Raw genomic sequence first — 19504 nt, 5'->3', positions numbered from 1 at the left:
CTTCGAGTCTACTGATTACGAGATTAAAAAATCATAACAAATACTGCTATGTTTATGATTTTATTTACTAATTAAAGTGTGTGTAAGGTTAGTTTTATTTACGTCCTTAACGTAATGTATTAAGTTTGTTGTTTTTTTCTTCTTAATCTCATGTTCACGGCTCGTTGTTTTTGTCTCCATAATGTAATGTTTAATGGTTTCATTTAATGTTTATAGTTCATTGTTCTTTTAAACAAAATGTATTACAATTTGCTTAACTTTTCAGTCATATATCAGTATGACTGTTAGACTCCTAACATTAAAAATATAAAGGCAACAACTGAATTTTAGACTACAATGACTAGTCACCTCGAGGTGATAAGTTCCAAAATTTTTTCCCATTTTTCTATTTAAAGTAAATAAATGTAAAAAAATTAATATTATTTTAAAACAACTTGTCACCTCAAGTTGACAAGTTTCTTAGAAATTGATTTTTTGATCTTGATTGAGGGCTAAATTGATATTTTAAAAATGTTTAGAGGCTTATTTAATTCTTTTAAAAGGTAAACTTATTTTAAATATTAAAATATTAAAAATAAAAATTGAATTGCTAAAAAATTAAATATATACATAAAAAATATTAAAAATACTATTAAAATTTAAAACAAATGAAATATAAATCATAAACTATAAAATGATAACTTATAAATTATTAAAAATTAAAATATTTTAAAAAAGATATATTATACATAATTTATACACATCACATAAAATCATATCATCAACACTTATATAAAATATTCTTACTAGATTAGTTGAGACTTACAAATTTTGTATTTAAATATAATTAGGAAAAATAATAAGTTTTTTTTTGTATTGATACACATATTTAATCACTTTGAATAATCCCGTCAAAATAGAAAATTTGTAAGTCTCGACTAATCTAGTCAAAGTATTTTATATAAGTGTTGATGATATGATCATATATTATACATATATATTATGTGTAATACATGCTTTTTTAAAATGTTTTTGATTTTTTAATAATTTATATTTTATGATTTTATAACTTATGGTATATATTTGCTTTTACCTCTTCAAAATCTTAAATTAAGAGATGTCTTTTTCTAACTTATATGACATGATACTATATCTTTCTTATTTATTTTCATTATGTGCTTTTTAAATTCAAAGACTTCCTTTTAAAACTTGAAGGTAATCGAATATCTTGAGATTTTGAGTTTTTGATATTCTTTTGCATGTTTTTTTGTTTTTGAATTTTTATGCTTTATTTTTTATTTTGTTCTTTAATTACTTATGAACTTGTGATGTTATTAGCCTTTTTTTTTTAGCAATTTTCAATATTACCTACAAGGTCATAATAAAAATTTAAAAGGTACTCCTCATATCACATTTTTTCAATTAAAATTATTTAATATTGATTGCCTCGATTATAGATGAGTCTGGTTCTATGAAAATGAGAGTTCATCTTAATTGATGAAAATATTGTATTTCAGACTATGTATTTTTTACATATTTTTTGGAACATTTAGTTATATTAGTTTTAGTTGTTATTAAAATTTTAAATTAAAAAATTATATATGCGAGTTATACTCTAACTAGATTATTTTTTATTATATTTATATTGGCTTAATCAATAATATTGTTTTGATTTTGTCACTGTTCAATTCCCGAGACCTTTAAAAATCAATAGAGTTAACGACACAATAACATAAGGATTGAAATGGAATGATAATAGTTTAATTATACGTATAAAATATTAAAATTTATGGACCGTTTTAAAATGGGTTATTGTTTGATGATTGTATAACCATTTTTTTAATAATTAAATTTAAAATAATTATGACATTGTTTTGGAAAATATGAATTTTCGTTTAATTTAAAATTTGGAGTTGCCATTGACCTTTGAGTTAGGTAGGTCAAATACCTAAAAATGTCTTTTAAAACAATTTTAAGAAAAATCATTTTTAATACAAAAATTAGTCTCCTTTTATCAAAGATTGATTTTTAAGGATTCGAGAGTCAATTACATGTAGGGAAGAGTAAGCACCCCCACAGCACCTATAATTGGTACCTTTCGATTATATGTTGTCTAAGTAGTGAAACTTTATATATTAGATTCCAAAATTTAAATCACGATCATTTTATTTCGATGAATTTTAAAATGAGTGAATTTATTTAAAATACACTTGACTCGATAAAAGATGGTTTAATTCATTCGGTTTTATTTAAAAATGATGTCCTCTTGCTACGTGGATTAACGGAAATTGAAATCCAATTATGTTGGACGTAATTTCGTTAGTCCATGAAGCGAGAGGACATTACATGTAAATAATTAAAAATATGAAAATAAATATATGATTTATGACATGCAAAATATGAGTGAAAATGTTCACAGGATGAGACAAATGAAAAATAAAACAAACAATAAATATTTATTTATTAAAATAGTCTCGCTATAAGAATACGAAAATGTTTAAAAACGACACATTTATTTAAAGTGAATAAGATATATATAATCAATTTAATATATCATAAACTATAAATAAATATTAAATAATGTTAATTTTTCATTTTTATTCGAATAACCCTCGGAAGGGATCCCAGGTTTTTGGATGTCTTCCATAAGTTAGTCGAATAACTAATAAATAATCTTATATGATCTCATAATATTAATAATAACAAATTTTATTAAATAAAAGTACTCAATACAATATAAAAAACCTTTTCATTAATACATAAATACCTACGTAAATTTTCAAAAAAATACATATATAACTATATTATATACTAATACTATATATTTATAAATATTTAATATATCACTTAAAATAACAAATATAAATCACATATTCCATTTATGTAAATAAATAAATGCACATGTAATAATGTAGGGACCAAATCAAAACAGGAAAAAATGTAGGGTGCAATCGAAACATTTAACCTTAATATTTCATTAAATTACTAACATAAATAATGATTAAAATGAGTATGAAACAAAGTTAAGAGGACTTGAAGCATAAATACAACAAATTTAAACATACAACTAACGAAAGGACTAATATAGAAAAAAAATCTTAAATTAGTAAACCCAAATCAAGCATAACCACAACCTTTTAATAACATATGGTGACCGAAATGTAAGAAATATAATCTTTAGAATCTGAACCCCACAATAATCCATTTCACTTCAATATTAAAACATAATATTACAAAGCATGAAGGACCTAAACTTCCATTTATCCATAAAATCTAAACAAAACACGAGTGAGGGTTAGGGGAAGCGACATCATTTTGATGGCTATTCATAAGTCATTTTTAGGGTCTTAGAAAACCCTACTCCTCACTTGTTTCATCTCCCCACCGTTTTCATCCTCTCATACCCCATCTCTCTTCCACACTCTCTCAACTGAGAGATAAAATGTATCTCTCCAGTCATCGAGTGTCGCCACCTTTATCGATCGTCTACGGTGGTTGACGTTTGAGTTAAAAACCCTAAATAACCATCTTTCTTCCCTAAATCTAAAAATATCCACCAATCCAATGAAAAGGGCTCCCTCATCCTAGATATAAGGATTTCGATGGATTACCTTCAATTCTTTTTGGAAAAACTTCCTTCTCCGGCGACACATAGGCTTTTTGACGAACTTCTAGCAAGGTAAGACTCATTTCTCTCACTTCTTTTTTATTTTTAATCATTTTTTTGTATCTTCTCTTCTATATCCCTTTTTTTTGGGTTCGAATCCCCTTTTTTGTTGCCCTTTTGTGTTTGTTGTGCAAAGCCAGAGTAAAGTTGTTCGGTTGATGGCTATGGCTTTAGAAAATTCGGGAATAATTCAGGTTCTCGAGATTGGTTTAGATAGATTAATATGTTATTTTTTATTTGATTTGTTTTGGTATTTTTTTAATAGGGGTTCTACTGGTGAAGTGATTAACGACGTGGCTTCTTGGTTCGACGTGGAGTTCCTGCTGGTAGTAGCGACAGAATGGCTGACAGCGGTGTCAGGAAGAGGTGAAGGTTTAGGATTAGGGTGTTGAGTCAATCAAACCAATGAAATGGCCAAAAGGGGGTGAATTGGCAAATAAAAAAATGATGGAAGCTTTTTGAGAGAAAATGAAAGTATTGGACACAAACAATTTTAGAGTGGTTCAACTTCCTTAATGAAGTTTACATCCACTACCTTAGCTTCCACATTAAGGATTTCAACAAATTCACTAATTTATTCAAACCTTTTAAGACAAGTTGTAACCTTACAACACACCTAGACTTATACCCTAAAGTCTCAAGTGTACAACATTTCCTAAGAAGAAATTACAAATAGAAAACTTAGAAAAACGTTCACTAGGAATGTGCTTGCACAATTCAAGAACAAAAAGAACACTAAACAAATAAAACAAGGGAGTACACAAGTGTTCTTTGAAAGCAAAAAGATTATTCAAGAATGTTGACTTGATTTTTGGTTCAATTTGATTGCTTTGGCTTTCTCTATATTCTCTTGTCTTCACATATGACTTGAAATCTTGTTTTTATACCCCTTCATTCAATTCTAACCATTTGGATTGTTGTGGGAGTCAATAGAGCCATTGCGATAAATTTTTCCCGCAATAAATGTTGCACAAAAGTCTTTAGTACCGGCACTCAAGCTTAGAGTATCAATACTGCCTGCATTAATTACAAAATTCTAGCCATTGAGAATAGGTAAGTGTCGGTACTACACCTAGAGTATCGATACCCGTATCGATACTCAGAGAGTATCGATACAAAAATAGCATACTAGAATTTTTTCTGTCAAAAATGTAAATGGAGTATCGGTACAAGTATCGGCACTGCAGTGTATTTTTACACATTGGTATCGGTACCCGTATCGGTACTACATGAACAATATCAGTATTGTTCTTGCAGTATAGGTACTCTATTATGAAAATTGTTTTATGACTCGATTAGGATCCGAAACTCTTTGTAAAAACCTTTGAAACTTATTTCGAGTAAATGACTTAAGTTTTTCAAAATAGTAAGGAGTAAAAATGGAGTATTTGACTTTAAAAGGAATTTTTATATTCAAATGGTTGAATCGAATATAAACTTGAAAATCTTATTAAAATTAAGCTTAAAATTCCTTTAAATTTATTTTGGCATAATAAAATCTCAAAGCATGGTTCAACAATCTACCCCTTTTTGATATAACATAACTTTTTTAAAACTTTTAAGATTTATTTTGAAAAATAACTACCCCTTACTCTAACATTTCTCTCCCTTTTTGTTAAATCAAAAAGTCTCAATAAAAAAAGATATAGAAGAGAAGATGTGAAGATCAATTGCACCAAAAGAGGTTAGTCAACATAAATAATATGCTTAAACAATTATAATGGTCATAAAGTAAAATGTCGCAAAAATCACATTTTTAATCATAATAAGAATCCAAACTAACATAAATATGAAATAAAAGCATCCATATGCATAAAATAGCTAAAAAAACACAAGCAAAGTAAAATAACATCTAAATCCCAAAATAAACCAAATAGTCACAATGTCAAATCTAACATGAAAGTCATGTCAAGAGCCCACATACATCATCTCCAAGGATATCTATCTAGCACCAATCTCAGAAATATAAGTCCCCAAAGTTATGAAGTGAGATTCTATGGTGGCAAACCTCGTATCCATTGACTCCATGAATGACTAAAAGTATGACAAAATCACACTCGCATCGTCATCGCCAACTCGAGGGGGATAGATAGGAATACGGTTCACCGGATCATTGACATCTCGAATTGGATCATTGTCTAGAGGCATAGGAGTAGCTGAGGTAGAGCCTAGGGTTTGCTTCCCTTTTCTTGTCCATGTGGTTCCAATAATTTCTCATCCCGATTTCTGAAGAGATTTAACATCAATGTAAGAGGATAAAGGAACATCGAGATCTAGAGAGACATTGATACCAACTTTGATAAAGATATGACTAATAAAGCAACCATAATCAAATTTCTTAGATTGGAAATTATTTATAATATCGAGAGGCTCAATGAAGATGATTTGGGGAAAGTTGATTTGTTTAGAGTTTTGAAAGCAATGAATCCACCAAATATCTACAGTGCGAAGGGTAGAGAATTTACCTCCCGATGGTCGAAACCACCAAGTGATAATGAGGAGTAAGAAGAGCTCATGAATGTCTAGGGTGTTGACACTATGACCAACCTTATAAGGGAAACAAGAAAATCACGTTCATTATCTATGCCCTTAACCTTTAGCCCTAGATCTCTAGCTATGGAAGCGACATCAATATGGATGTATCACCCTATGAGATAGGAGCAAATACTAACGGTGGAATTCAAAGTGTCGTCAACAATACAAACAATATTAGAGTAGAAAATATGAACAAGTTGTTGAAAGACAACCGATTTGATCTTAAATGTATTGTCTAGCTTCCAAGAGCGGAGTTACGGAAGGTATTTGAAATTAAGGTCGATCATGGTAGAAAGAGAGGGCATGCGCTCACTTCTAAGGGGTAAGGTCGCAAAATACTCAAAGTATCGATGCAAAAGGTTTTGGCGACCAAGTTCATTAAAACACGAATTTTGAATGGTAAACTCATTAGGATTAGCAACGGGGTTAGGAATAGGATTCGAAGAATGAGGTGCTCGGGGAGAAGGATTGGATCGGGAAAAATGGGCTTGTTTAGATATTTTGAGGATAAATTCGGGATAAGGAAACCTGCAAAAAGAATCTATATATATGTGTGTGTGTGAGAGTGCGCAAAAATTGTAAACAAATATGCATAAAAAATGTATACAATAATATATATATATAACAAGACTAAAAATGAATTTTTTAATTCAAAATTAGTAGAAATTAAAAAAATAAAAAAAATTTAGTAAAAATTAGTACATTATGGTGCGAAAATGATTTATAAGTAATACTCATTCATTAATTTAACTTAGACTAACACGAATTTAGCCTAAATTTGAAAATGAGATAAGTTAGGATTTAAACAAAATACCTTGATTTTACGATTTGAGGAGCAAACGAAGCAGTATAGCCTGATTTAGATGAAAGGTAGTCAACGAGCACAAAAATCCACCCAAAATGAACCCAAAGAAGTAAAAAAATAGTGGAGATTTGAGAGGGGCGAGAGGTTTTGTTTGAACAATGGTTTTAGGGATAAAACAAATGAAGATTTTCAAGAAAAATAAGGGTTTTAATGTGTTCCAGGCCCCGAGTATCGGTACTCATTTAAATGAGTATCGTTATTCTCACGCTGAATATGATGGTATCAATACAGGGTATCGATACTCTTATCAATAGTATATGCACATTATCAATACTGAATGAACAACATCGATACCCAAGAAGAACAGTATCAGTACTTTAGTAACAATATCGATACTAAATGCACAAAATGGTAAAAAAATATGGCAAACAAGTCCTAAGATGTTATTTTTATCACAATCAAGTACATTTAACATATATGACCATATGAGACAAAAAATTATGACCAAGATACAAGCATTCATTCACTTATACAATGTTTAACAACAAAAATACCTATGAATGCTAAAGTTGCATGAAATTCAAGTTATAGTGCACCAAAAAGGTCAAAACACATAATGCATACTTTAGGGCATTAAAATTGATATTGGTAACAAGGAAAAACATGTTCAATCAAGTAAATAAACAATCAAGCATATTTTAAACATTTTATCAATTTTAATGAAAAATCCTAAACTCCCCCTAACTAATTGCATAGAAGGTATCAAAGAAGTCACTTTGCATGTTTTTTCATAAAAAAACATAAAAGTGCATAAAATATTCAAACACAAAGTCAAGGTAGGTTTGTAAAACTTAATTTTCTCCTAAGTGCCCAAAATCGTTTCTTATCTATAGGTTTTGCAAAAATATTCTCTACTTGATGCAAAGTGTCTACATACTCTAGAACTATATCTTCATTTGAGACATGATCTCTAAAGAAATGATGTATAATTTCAATATGCTTAGTTCTAGAATGTTGGATGGGATTTTTGGTGAGACAAATAGCACTAGTATTGTCACAGTTGATAGAAATAATACCTACATCAATTCCACAGTCTATTAGTTGTTGTTTCATCCATAAAACTTGAGCACAACAACTACTGGCCGAAATGTATTTCTCCTTAGTGGTTGATAATGCTATACTATTTTGTTTCTTTGAAAACCATGAAATCAACATACTACCTAGGAATTGGAAAGTACTGGAGGTATTTTTCCTATCTAATTTACAACCTCCATAATCCGCATCCGAGAAGGCATGCAAGCTAAACTTAGAGTCTCTAGGATACCAAAGTCCTATACTAGGAGTGTCTCTAAGGTATCTAAAGATTCTCTTAATGGCTTGTAAATGAGATTCTTTAGGGCATTATTAAAATATAGCACATAAGAAAACACTAAACACAATGTCTGGACTACTTGCGGTAAGATAAAACAATGATCTAATCGTAGACTTATAAAACTTAACATCAACGCACTTACCTTCCTCACCAATGTCAAACATTGTAAATGATCTCATAGGAGTGGCTTGGGGATTCAAATCCTCAAATCCAAACTTTTTTAGCGTATCTTTGATGTACTTTGCTTGATTGATGAAGATACCATCTTTCCATTACTTGATTTGGAGTCCTAAGAAAAATGAGAGCTCCCCCATCATGCTAATCTCAAATTCACCTTGCATCAACTTAGAAAACTCTTGACAAAGAATATCATTAGTAGCACCAAAAATAATATCGTCAACATAAACTTGTACTACTAACAAATCTGTATTTTTTCTTTTAATAACAAAGTAGTGTTAACCTTCCCTTTTGAAAAACCTTTTTCAACAAGAAAATTTGACAATATTTCTTACTAAGCTCGAGGAGCTTGTTTTAAACCATACAAAGCTTTTTTCAATTTAAAAATATGATTTGAAAATTTTGATTCCTCAAAATCGGGAGGTTGTTCCACATACACTTCTTTTATAAAACCATTTAGAAAATCACTTTTGACATCCATTTGATATAAAGTAAAACTATTATAACATCAAATTCTAATAACATCCTAATAGCCTCCATCCTAGCTACAGGAACATAAGTTTCATCAAAATATATTCCTTCTTATTAAGTATACCCTTGAGCAACTAGTCTAGCTTTTTTTTCACCATGTTACCACCGTCATCTAGTTTGTTTCTATAAACCCATTTAGTACCTATAGTAGATTTATTACTAGGCCTTTCAACTAATGTCCATACTTTACTTCTCTCAAATTGATTTAACTCTTCTTGCATAGCCATAATCCAATGTTCATCATTTAGTGCTTCTTTGACATTTTTAGGCTCTATAGATGAGATAAACGCAACATAATTACAAATGTTTTAAGAAAAGATCTAGTTGTTACATCTTTGGATGGATCACCTAAAATTTCATCATCCTTTACATAGTTGTACTCTCTTGGGCATGAGATCTCCCTTTCTTCTAGAGTTAGATTCTTGAGGGCATCTTGAGTTTCCTCATTCTTTATTCACCAACTTCATTTGTATTTAAGATACCTACATCATCATCAACACAAGAATCATTAGAATGAGATTATCATTGAAAACAACATGTATGGACTATTCTACCACTAGATTTCTTTTATTAAAGACTCGATAAACTTTAGAATTTGAAGAATAACCAAGAAAAATTCCTTCATTATTTTTTGCATCAAATTTGCCAAGATTATCTTTTCTATTATTTAATAGAAAACACTTGCATCCAAAAGGATGAAAATAACTAATGTTAGACTTTTTATTTTTGAAAAGTTTATATGGAGTTTTCTTTAAAATAAGCCTAATCATTATTCTATTTATCACATAACAAGCAGTATTTATGGCTTCCGCCAAAAAATACTTTGGTAAATTATTTTCACAAAGCATGATTCTAGTTATTTCTTCTAAAGTTCTATTTTTCCTCTCAATAACTCCATTTTTTTGAGGGGTTATAGGGGTTGAAAAATTATGGCTAATTCCATTAGAATTACAAAATTCACCAAAAGCAAGATTTTGAAATTTGGTTCCATGGTTACTTCTAACACTAGAAATTGAGTAACCTTTTTCATTTTGGTTTATTTTAGAGAAAGTGATAAAATTTTCTAAAGCTTCATCTTTTGTACTTAAGAAAAGAATCCAAGCAAATCTAGAACAATTATCTACCAAGACAAACACATATTGTTTTTCGTCTAAGCTAGTAATTCTAATAGACCCAAAAAGATCTATATGAATCAATTGCAATACTCTACTAGATACATTATTAATAGGTTTAAAAGAAGATCTTTTGTGTTTGCCCTTAGCACATGCATCACAATTCTTATCAAGATCAAATTTTATCTTAGGTAAACCTCTTACTAGATTGTCTTGAATAAGTTTTTGTAAAACACTCATGCTAGCATGTCCAAATTTTCTATGCCATAACCAACAATCATGCTCATCCTTAGCAACCAAACATACATTAGAAATATCAATATTATCTAAATGCACCATGTATATATATTTCCTATCCTTTGACCAACAAGCATAATCCTATTAGATGCAATGTCAACAATTTTGCAACCATTAGACTCAAATAAGACATACTATCCCTTATCACACAATTGACTAATGCTAAGTAGATTATGCTTCAACCCATTCACATACAAAACGTTTTCAATAAGAATGGAAGAGTTGCAACCAATAGAACCAATTCCTTTAATGTGACATTTTGAATTGTCACCAAAGGTTACTACCCCTCCACTTTTGGCTTTAAGCTCCAAGAACCCACTCTTATCACTGGTCATGTGTCTTGAGCATCCATTGTTAAAGTACCAAGAATTTAAACTTTTTCTTTGTGCCTTGTAGCAATTCTCCACCTATAAATATATATTAAGTTTTAATTTTTGGTACCCAAATCATTTTGGGTCTATTTGCATTAGTTCTCAATAGTTTTATCCCCTTTGGTATCCATTTTTCAAGGACATTTTTATCATTAGTAACAATGAATCCTTTGGGGACCCATATACTTCTAATAACTTTTTTATATTAAGTTCTTTGGGGACCTCTATGCTTGTAATGAATAAAGTTATTTTTAACATAATTGGGTTTTGAATGTTCACCTTTTTAAATCTTTATGTCCCAACATGGTTAAAAGAAGTTTTAAGATCATCAAGTTTCCTTTGATGATCATCATGTACTTTTGAAAGTAAGTTATGGAAGTCTTGATTTTTCTTTTTAAACTCTTCAAGTTTGATTTGCATATCTTTGACTTGATTTTCAAGTTCAAGACGAGTCTTAGAAAGTAGAGCATTTTATTATTTCAATTTTGAAATACTTTTCTTGTTTTTAGAAATCATACTATGATATTTTAAGGCTAATTCATCTTAAGCCTCTTATAATTCATCAAAAGAATAATCAATTGAAATAGATGAATTAGAGGATACCTTAGAGTCATCCTCTATGGCCATAAGACACAAGTTGACTACTTCTTCCTCTTCATCATTTGAGGGCTCATCATCACTCCATGTAGCTACATGTGCCTTGTATTTCTTCTTGGAGGATCATTTATTCTTCAATTGTGAGCATTCAAACTTAACTTGCCCGTGCTTTTTGCACTCACATCAATTAATAGGATCATTTTTCTTGGATTCATTTTTGAAGCCCTCTTTTCTTTGAAATCTCCTTCCTTTGTTGGACCTCATGAACCTCTGAATCTTTTGGCAAACATTGCCATTTCTTCATCATCTTCATTTGAGTCATTCTATTCCTTAGTAGAGTTGAGAGCAACACTGACATTCTTCTTCTTCTTCTCAATTTCTTTCTTTTTCTCATCTTTATTTTCTTGTTCTTCTTGTTCTTTCACCACCATTTCATGAGTAAGCAAAGACCCAATGAGCTCACCTAGATTGAGGGTCTTTAGATTCTTAGCTTCAACAATGATGGTCTTCTTTGTTCCCTCATGAGCAACTTCAAGTTTTTCCCAAATCTCCTTGGCATTGGAACAAGATGAAACTCTTCCATATTCATCGGGGCCAAGTGCACAAAATAGAATGTGCATTGCCTTTGCATTGAGTTGGAATAATTTTCTTTCTTCTTCACTCCATTATACCGTAGCTTTAGTTGGAGTAGAATGTCCATTTAAGATGATGCTCCCAAATTATTTGCTTGGATGAAAAGCATCATCATATTCTTCCAATAGCCATAGTTAGATCCATTGAAGTAACGAGGCTTGTTGATAGGTTGAGAATAATTTAATGACGTTGAAACTTAATGTAGAGGTCATGGTTGACTTGAATTGAGACTGACTCTTCTAGGATATTCTCAAGAGGTGGTAAAACCTTCTAATGAGTCTAGCTCTGATACCAATTATTGAATCAATCGAACCAATGAAATGACCAAGAGGGGGTGAATTAGCAAATAAGAAAAATGATGGAAGCTTTTTGAGAAAATGAAAGTATTAGACACAAGGAATTTTAGAGTGGTTCAACTTTCTTAATGAAATTTACATCCAATACCTTATCTTACACACTAAATATTTCAACAAATTCACTAATTTGTTCAAACCTTTTAGTAGAAAAATGTAACCTTACAACACACTTAGACTTATACCCCAAAGTCTCAAGTGTACAACACTTCTTAAGAAAAAAATTACAAATAATAAACTTAGAAAAACCATCACTAGGAATGTGTTTGCACAATTCAAGAACAAAAAGAACACTTAACAAATAAAACAAAGGAGTACACAAGTGTTCTTTGAAAGCAAAAAGAATATTCAAGAATGTTAACTTGATTTTTGGCTCAATTTGATTGCTTTGGCTTTCTCTATATTCTCTTGTCTTCACATATGACTTGGAATCTTTTTTTATACCCCTTATTCAATTCTAGCCATTTGGGTTGTTATGAGAGTTAATAGAGCTGTTGAGATGAATTTTTCCCGCAATAAATGTTGCCTAGACACCTTGACTACCGGTACTCGAGCTTGGAGTATCGGTATTGCCTTTATTAATTACAAAATTCTAGTTGTTGAGAATAAGAAAGTATTGATACTACACTTAGAGTGTCGATACCTGTATCAATACCTAGAGAGTATCAGTACTTAAATAACATACTGGAATTTCTTTTGTCAAAAATGTAAAGGGAGAATTGATACTGGTATCGATATTTTAGTGTATTTTTACACATCGGTATCGGTACCCGTATTGATACTACATGAACAAAATCAGTACTGTTCTTACAGTATCAATACTCTATTATGAAAAATTGATTTTTGATTCAATTAAGATCCGAGACTCTTTGTAAAAGCCTTTGAAAATTATTTCCAGTAAATGCCGAGTTTTTCAAAATAGTAAGGAGTAAAAATGGAGTATTTGACTTTAAAAGGAATTTTTATATTCAAATGGTTGAATCGAATATAAACTTGAAAATTGTATTAAAATTAATCTTAAAATTTATTTAAATTTATTTTGGTATATCAAAATTTAAAAGCATGGTTTAATAGTTTAGGGTTAGGGTTAGCTAGGGTTTAGTAGGTCGATTGGGTTAATGGGTTTGGATTTGGGCCTAGCTGAATTTTAGACTTAGGTCTAATATGGTTGTAATTTGGGCCTACAAAGTAATAAAATTAAAAAACAAAAATATAATAATAATAATAATAATAAACATCTTACCAAAAATGGTGTTGACAATGACTAGTATATAATGTTTTAAAGCTTTAAAATTAATTTATAATTGAAATAATAATTTAGGAACCTCCTATAAATTTAACTCATATTATAATGGGGAGAAGAATCCTCAAATTTCAGAAAGACGTCATAAGTACGGCGGTTATCAAGGACTAAAATACTCAAATAAAAAAAAAAGTGCAAGTGTACTTCTCAAAGTCAACACCTGTGTTTTCTTATTCATTCAGAAACCTTATTATATATGGCCATGTGAATGTGATCCCATTCCCAATGCAACAAGAACAGTCAAAGAAAAGGTTAATTCAGATCTCTAATTTGTTTTGTCGTTTGGTTTTTTCAACACTTCGAAGCGAAAAACTCCGCATATTCTTTCTAAGTGTTTTGAAAATCGGATCGGATCGGTCGGTTCAACCGGTTCAATCAAAAATCGTTGTCTAGTCCGGTTTAATCTACACCGGTTGAATCGTTACTAGTGAACCGACCAAAATCGCTAAACCGTTCGAATTGGATCGGTTGAAAACGGGAAAAAACCGCCAATTTTGTTTTTGTTTTTAAAAAAAATTAAACCAAACGACGTCGTTTGTTAAACGAGCCAAGTCGAACTCGAGTATTGCTGAGCTCGACTCGAACTTGAAAACTTTAAAAGTAAGCCAAACTCGACTTAAACTCACAAGCTAAAAAAATTATCAAGTTCAACTCGAACTTGAAATAAAATATTGAAACTTGAACTCAAAAAAAATTTAGAAGCTCGATTGAAGCCTACAATTCGAACTTGATTGAAGTGAAAGAATAGTTCTCTCAATGCTCACCAAAAGACTCCATGATTTTAAATGCTAAATTACCTCTATTATTTATAAAAGTAAGTTGGGATGATCTTCTATATTTCTTAGCCACATGAGATTGTTTTATTCTCATATTTTTACTCTTTAGACTTTTGGGATGCTCTTCTATGTTTCTTAGCCATGTGAGATTATTTAAAAAAAAAAATTTAAATCAAACAATATCATTTTGTTATATTTTTTAGCCACAAATTTATTTTTTAATTATAGTTATATAATTATATTTATTATTTAATATGTTTTACCTTAATTATTATGTTGTAGTTAATTTGAATCATTTTGTTTCACTTGATTTTATGGTTTTTAACTTATATATGTTATGACTTGCTTTAAATATAACTTGTGATATAAAAAATTATTTTTTATTAAATATTTTTGGTATTTTTATTTAATTTTTTAAATAATTATGACGTCGTCCGGTTCTTCCGACGGATCGGACCGATTCAACCAGTTGAACCAGTGAACTGGTAGCATGGCCGGTTCGCTAACCGGTCCGGTTGTGAAAACCATTATTCTTTCTCTGGGGAAACCTCTGGTTCTGTGAGCACAAACCCAAAGTCCGAGGCTTTTTAGTTTTTCGTACTAAACCGGTATTACTCATTGTTCATCACAATGGAATCTTTGTTGTCCCCATTCTTTCTGTTGATTTCCTCAAATATATAATCACTGTTTGTTCTTCTTGAATATTTATTGAAGTAGCATCTGAATTCCGGATGAATGGATTTAGCAATAGATAGCTTCTCAGTAGTATGTGTATTTTAATCCTTTATTTTGTTTTGTTTTGGAGGGTTATTGATTAAATTTAATATATGCATAAAAAATCTTTAGTGGGTTTATATTAAATAGAAGAGTTCTTGTGGTCAACCGTTTTCCAAGAATTATGTTTGTTGTTGGGCATCTATATGATGATCTTAAACTGTTTGATATTTTGCTGTATAGGTGTTTTTTTATTATTTCCATCTGATCTTATAATAATATTGAAAAGTAAGATATTTGGAATTATTGGAGGAAGATGATGATGGTTTTATGGGCTCAAGCATTGATGAAACTCCATTTTAAGCGGTTTGGAATTATTCTAGTTTTATTTTGGTTTCTTAAAGGTCCTTTAGGAATATATTGTACTTATCGAACTTGCGGCTCAGATCAGTAACCTTAAAAAAAAAAAAAAAGAGATCCGAGTCATGATCGCACTTCTAGTGATTTTAATGGGTTTAAGAGCTTGAAGCAAGTTTAATTTCTATAAGTAGAGTAAAGTGAAAGAAAAAGGGGACTTTTATTTTGTTGTCAGCTGGCTTATTTGCAGATTGATGATCTTAGAGGATATTTAAAAAGCGTCATTGGTGTGTGGCATGTGTTGGTTGTTGTCACTAAAAAGCACCTTTTTGTAAGATTCTATATTTCACAAGCTATATATCCCATTGCAGGAACTGAAGATTGAAGTGTTGGTTGTTGTCACTAAAAGGCATCTTTTTGTAAGATTCTTATATTTCACAAGCTATATATCCCATTGCAGGAACTGAAGATTGAAGTGTTGTTTTATGTGGGTGTTGTCTGGGTGGGATGGCTTCAAATGCTACGGTTGTACAGAAATGTCCATCGCCGATGAAGGCAACATCAAATGGCCTCTTCCAGGGTGATAACCCCCTTGATTTTGCTCTTCCTCTTGCCATTCTGCAGATATGTCTGGTAGTTGTACTTACAAGGGGGCTTGCTTTTCTTCTAAGGCCTGTGAGACAGCCACGTGTGATTGCAGAGATAATTGTGAGTTCTTCTCTATGTTCAACTTCTGCAAATCATGTAATGAACTCCCCTCTGAGTGTAATTTATGCATACCTGATGTCAAACTATTGGAGAAAAGCTTATAATTCCCCACTTCAATGGGTTTTACATCTGAAAGTTGAAATGTTTCCAATTCTTAGGTGTTTTGAGTACAAAATTGATTGCCTTTGGAAGCAACACAATATTCCGTTGAAAGTCGATACGTTATTGTAGGTTTTCTAAGAAATGTGAAAACCTGTGATGTTAGACATGTGATCTGCTGCTATAATTGTACTCCCGGATCCTCATTGACTTTTATTGTCCCCTTGTGTAGTGTAAAGTAGTCGAACAGCGTACAAACTTTCACCATTGATGAAGGGCTGCCGCATAAAGCTATATTTTGGTTTTCCTTGGATGTGCATCAATTTAGATGAAGATGTTTTCGTTAATTATAATTTATGTTTGATGATAAAATTAGTAACTTTTCTCTTCATATCTATCAGGGAGGAATTTTACTTGGGCCGTTTGTTCTTGGTAGAAGCAAGAGCTACTTGCATGCCATATTTCCTTCGAAGAGTCTCACTGTGGATACCCTAGCAAACATTGGTCTCGTTTTCTTTTTATTCCTTTCTGGTCTAGAAATAGATCCCAAAGCCCTCCGACGAACCGGAAAAACAGCCCTTGCAATCGCTATTGCTGGCATAGGGCTTCCTTTTTCTTTGGGAATTGGTTCTTCAATTTTGCTCCGTGCAACTATCTCGAAAGGTGTAAACGCTTCTGCTTTTCTGGTGTTTATGGGTGTTGCTCTTTCTATTACCGCCTTTCCTGTCTTAGCACGCATTCTGGCAGAGTTGAAGCTTTTAACCACAGATGTCGGAAGAATGGCGATGTCAGCTGCGGCTGTTGGCGATGTCAGCTGCGGCTGTTAACGATGTAGCTGCATGGATTTTACTTGCACTTGCTGTTGCCCTATCAGGATCCAACAATTCTCCTGTTTTATCACTGTGGGTCTTCTTGTCCGGTTGTGTTTTGTCATTTGTTTGACTCTTATTTTACCCCCATTTTTCAAATGGATGGCTTGTCGATGCCCTGATGGTGAGCCAGTAGAAGAGGTATAAATATGTGCTATATTAGCTGTTGTTCTGGCTGCTGGGTTTATAACTGATGCTATTGGAATTCATGCCATGTTTGGTGCTTTTGTGGTTGGAGTTCTTTTTCCGAAGGAAGGGCCGTTTGCCCATGCTCTTGTGGAAAAAGTTGAGGATCTTGTATCTGGTTTGTTCTTGCCGTTATATTTTGTGTCAAGTGGACTGAAGACGAATGTTGCTACGATTCAGGGGCTCCAATCCTGGGGCCTTCTGGCTTTTGTTATTTTTACAGCTTGTTTCGGGAAGATCGTTGGGACTGTTGTGGACTTGTGGTGTCCCTTTTCTGCAAAGTGCCTCTTCGTGAAGCTGTAGCGCTTGGGTTCCTTATGAATACCAAAGGGCTGGTGGAACTGATTGTTCTCAACATTGGGAAGGATAGAAAGGTAAACTATGGTTTCTTCTTCTTGACTAGGGCCATAGGGTCATTGCTTTGTTTCATTGTGTTTTTTATGAAATTAATGATGATTTTGTCTGCTGAACTTTCAGGTTCTAAATGATCAAACATTTGCTATTATGGTTCTAATGGCACTCTTTACTACCGTCATTACCACACCAGTTGTTATTGCAGTTTATAAGCCTGCAAGAAAGCAAAAAATTGACTACAAATATCGGACCATTGAAAGAAAAAATCCAGATACTCAACTTAGAATATTGGCATGTTTCCACAGTGCAAGAAATATCCCATCAATGATAAATCTCCTCGAGGCTTCACGAGCAGTCGAGAAGCATGAAGCACTTTCTGTGTATGCTCTGCACTTGATGGAGTTGTCTGAGAGGTCATCAGCCATATTAATGGTACACAAGGCTAGGAAAAATGGGCTTCCCTTCTGGAATTAGGGACGGGACTCCAGTTGCGATCATGTTGTGGCATTTGAGGCTTTCCAACAACTGAGTCAAGTCACTGTCCGGTCAATGACTTCAATATCTTCAATGACTGATATGCACGAGGATATATGTACCACTGCTGAGAGTAAGAGAGCTGCTATCATAATCCTTCCTTTCCATAAGCACCAGAGAATGGATATGGTTCTTTGGAGACCACTCGGACTGACTTTCGTTGGGTCAACCAGAGGGTTCTTGAACATGCACCTTGTTCTGTTGGAATTCTAGTTGATCGTGGTCTAGGTGGAACCACCCATGTATCTGCAAGCAATGTCTCCTATTTGATTACTGTTCTTTTCTTTGGGGGTCGTGATGATCGTGAAGCCCTTGCTTATGGGGCTCGAATGGTTGAGCACCCCGGCATCAGTTTAAGTATCATTCGCTTTGTAGTGGAGCCTGAAACTGTCGGAGAAATTGCTACAGTCGATATGCAAGAGAACTCCAGCCTCAAATCAATGTCATTTGACGAAGAATTTCTTTCCGAGTTTAAGAAGAAGATAGAAAGGAATGACTCTATCCGATACGAAGAAAAAGCCGTCCGTAATGTCTCGGAAACTGTTGCTGCAATTCGTGGGGCTGGCCGCTGCAATCTTTTTCTCGTGGGACGAGTGCCTGATGGTGAATTGGCCTTAGCTTTAAGGAGGAGGAGTGAATGCCCAGAACTGGGACCTATTGGTGGCTTGCTGATATCTCCAGATTTCTCAACAACAGCATCAGTTTTGGTTATTCAACAGTACAACAACAATGTCTTTATTGATCTTGTTTGGTTAGCTTTTTAGATATTTGAAATCAGGGACGAATGTTATATTGAATTGGTGAAAATTGTTTTCTCGATTTGAATCTTCTTCGATTTAAAAAATAAGTGGAACTATAACCTTTTCATCCCCTTGTTTTTATCCAATCCAGACATAAGATCTAATTCTTCTTCGTCTGGTTGGACAAAAAGGGTGTTAAAGTTTTTTAATAATATATATGTGATAATTTTGTCTTGGTATTTTTATTTTGTCTTCATAATTGCTATTCTTTTAAATAAAGTGTTTTGAGTAGTAAAACATCAAGATATATGGAGTAGATGACGTCTTGATGAAGACGCATGAACTATAAGACGTCTTCCTCATAATTCAAGTGACAGAGAAGAAGATAGATGACCATGCATAAAGCTTATAGACATGCATACAATTAAGGATAAG

At 32.1% G+C, this 19504-nt stretch overlaps 1 pseudogene; it reads left to right on the top strand.

Moving 5' to 3' along the window:
• The first annotated feature begins 15947 nt into the window (after positions 1–15947).
• LOC120172087 lies at positions 15948–19093 on the top strand (annotated as a pseudogene).
• The last annotated feature ends 411 nt before the right edge of the window (positions 19094–19504 follow it).

Source organism: Hibiscus syriacus, unplaced genomic scaffold, assembly GCF_006381635.1.
Source record: "Hibiscus syriacus cultivar Baekdansim isolate YM2019G1 unplaced genomic scaffold, ASM638163v2 tig00111841_pilon, whole genome shotgun sequence".
Classification (NCBI taxonomy): domain Eukaryota; kingdom Viridiplantae; phylum Streptophyta; class Magnoliopsida; order Malvales; family Malvaceae; genus Hibiscus; species Hibiscus syriacus.
The sequence above is the reverse complement of the archived record's forward strand: the minus strand, read 5'-3'. Positions and strand labels throughout refer to the sequence as shown.